The sequence below is a fragment of the Frankliniella occidentalis genome, unplaced genomic scaffold (assembly GCF_000697945.3).
Source record: "Frankliniella occidentalis isolate FOCC.00 unplaced genomic scaffold, Focc_3.1 Scaffold31, whole genome shotgun sequence".
In the NCBI taxonomy this organism is placed as follows: domain Eukaryota; kingdom Metazoa; phylum Arthropoda; class Insecta; order Thysanoptera; family Thripidae; genus Frankliniella; species Frankliniella occidentalis.
In genome coordinates, this window is record NW_026267161.1 from 1,971,164 (window position 1) to 1,973,940 (window position 2,777).

At 59.5% G+C, this 2,777-nt stretch overlaps 1 protein-coding gene across 1 annotated transcript in view; it reads left to right on the forward strand.

The window, feature by feature from the left end:
* LOC113202911 (LIM/homeobox protein LMX-1.2-like) overlaps positions 1–2,777 on the forward strand; it is a 13,219-nt gene that overhangs the window by 6,703 nt on the left and 3,739 nt on the right. The gene's annotated exons all lie outside the window — the stretch shown is intronic.

Below are 2,777 nucleotides of genomic sequence, written 5' to 3' on the forward strand. Positions count from 1 at the left end.
GGCCAAGCGGCAGGCGGCAGCGAGGGTGTACGCCAGGCGCCGGAGTGAAGGGCGACGATAGAAAGCGCGCGGTAGGCGGGACTGGTGGGGGGGGGGAGATGATGAGGGGTGGTGAGGGGTCGCGCCCGCCCCACACCTCCCACCGCAGCGGAGGGGCAGGAGGGCGGCCTCAAGGCGCGCGCGGGCAGCCACCCGGAGGAAGAGGCGCGGTGGCCCCGCCATGCTGTGCCAGACGGCTGGAGCTGCCGCTGCTGCCGCGGCTGCCGCACCCCCAGGGTGCCGCCAGGGCAGGGCCTCACAATGGTACATTCCCGCACACCCCCGAGAGGACCTCGACGCCGCCGTCGCCAGCCGTTTGGCCGGGAAGGAGCCACGTCGTGTGTGTTGGGGGGAGGGGGAGTGGGGGTCAACGGCCACCGTATGTAAGCCCGCCGTGGCAGCTGTGGGCGCGAGAGGCCGCAGCGAAGGTTCTGGAAACGGGCTGTGGGTCAGGCTGACACTCGGCCAGCAGCACAGTTCTTGACTACACAAAATTTCGACAAAAAGTCTGCAGGTATAGGGTCAAACGCCGGACTTCTGGCCGAACTTGGAAGGTTGATTTCCGATGATGTTGAGAAGGTTTTCGCTGCCACCCCCTTTCGTCCCACCTTCTGCCACTTCCCCGCCTGCGCTTGGGGCGCCTGCGGTTGACCCTGGCACGCCCCTGTCCCCGCACGCGCGCGCGAGACATACCAGGGGCCCTTCTGCCTCGCCACGCCCCTCGCCCTCAGACACAGCCAAAGAGTCCCCCGCCTCTAACTGTGGACTATCGGATAACAAAAACAAAACAAGAACTTTTGTGCTGCATGCTGCAGCCGTGCTTCAGATTTACATGTGGTCCATATACAGCAACTACTAGTCCTAGACCTTCAGCCGTGCTCTAGCTTCAGCCGTGCCCCAGCTTCAGCTGTGCTCCAGCTCCAGCTATGCTCCAGCTCCAACCTTGAGCCAGCTTCGGCTGTGCTCTAGCTTCAGCTGCGCTCCAACTTCAGATGTGCTCCAGCTTCAGCTGTGCTCCAACTTCAGCTGTGCTCCAGCTTCATCTGCGCTCCAGCTGCTCCCGCCGCCGGGCGCCGGGCTGGGTATGCAGTCTGCGCGCAGTGCGCACAGCGGGGTAGCGGGTTGCCTACCTCCGATACCACAGGCGCACTGGAGCTGAGGCTTGCACTGCTGCGGGCGCCAAAGCCGCCAAAGGCGAGAAAAATGAGGAAATCTTGGCGACAAAACGCGAGCGGGAGGTGTTTGGGAGAGGGGGGGGGGAGTGCTGCCTGCGGCGCGGCGCCGCGGCGGGAGCTCCGACAACAACATCATCTCGTTAAAAAGCGATTTGCCCTGAATGCTTTATGGGACGTCTTGAAAAATTTTCTTCCCACTGATGCCGCTTTGCGGCTCCGCACGGGCCGCATGGCGCGCCTATAGCTCGCCCGGGTCGCAATAAATCCGTGTTGGACAAGTGTTTCTGTGCGGCTGCCAGGACAGCCTTTCCTCTTTTCCTTTCCCCCTTCTGTCCCCGGGAGGTTAGGTGGGACGCGTGGGCGGAGAGGGGGCAGGGGAGTGACACCCTCATATAATAATGAGGGCACAGGGTGTTGAAAGTCCGACGGCCGCGGCGGAAATGCGTTTGGAAGGAGGGCGTGGGAGGAAGAAGGCGCGGCGGCTGATGGGTGTAGGTCAGTCAAGGACAAATAAAACGTAACCGAAACGAGACAAACGTGACATAACGTTCATTTCTGTTTTCACACCTTAACCGTTTTTTCGCCTCTCGTCGTTTCGCACTGCAAATTGAACCCCCCCCCCCCCCCTTCCGGCCACACTCCTAACAAACGGAGTATAACTAACGGAGCTTTTTTGAAAATAAATAATTTCTGACAGAGTGGCGGCAAATGGCGGTCGGGCTGCGCCAGTAGGACGAAGGGGGAGGGAAAATGGAATCGCCTCCTTACTATCCGCCCATAAGTTTTTCTCGAGTCTGTCTGAATGGCCGCGAGCCGCAGGACCACCCAAGCGTGGGGGGCGGGGCGGGGTGCCCGCGGCTCTCTGGGGAGCGCTCAGAGGGAACGGGGGAGGAGAGAGGAGAGCGGCCTCCCGTAAAGCAAGATGTCCCTCGCCGTCTCCTCGCCAACATTGCACCTCGTTAGCAGCCCATCGGGCAATAAAATGGAAAGGGGGGGGGGATCTACGGAAACGAAAATACGAGCGTTCTACACTGATCAAAAAGAGTGGCCGGCAATTACTGGCCAAGTACATGAACCGAAAATTAACATCAAAAACATTTATTCCCACACACTTTTCATTTGTTCTTTTGCGTTGATTCTTTGAATCTGATTTTTTGCTGAAGGTTGCGGGAAAAAAAATAAAAAAGTGAGCATAGAACGGCTCCAAAAGGGTAAGAGTGAAGAGGAAATAGATGAATGATACGAAGACAGGGACGGAAGGAGCAAATGAAAAAAGAGGCGCGAGCACATCGAGAGGAAGGGTGAGGAAGGAGGAGGGGCAGGGAGGTCGGCATGAATCCCTATTGATCTGCGTTTGCGTCTCCAGTCTGACGGAAAAGGAAAAGAAGTAGGAGAGGGAGCCCTGGAGGAACGCGCAGCAGGGCCCTCGGGATGGTGGGTGGGGCAGAGCCCTCCGGTAAATAGATGGCGAGGGGTGGGGGAGAGGGGGTCCTCCGACCATCCCGGGCAGTACCCTCCCGACCTGGTCACCATGCCACCAGCTGGCGGTTGTCCTTTGGCTAA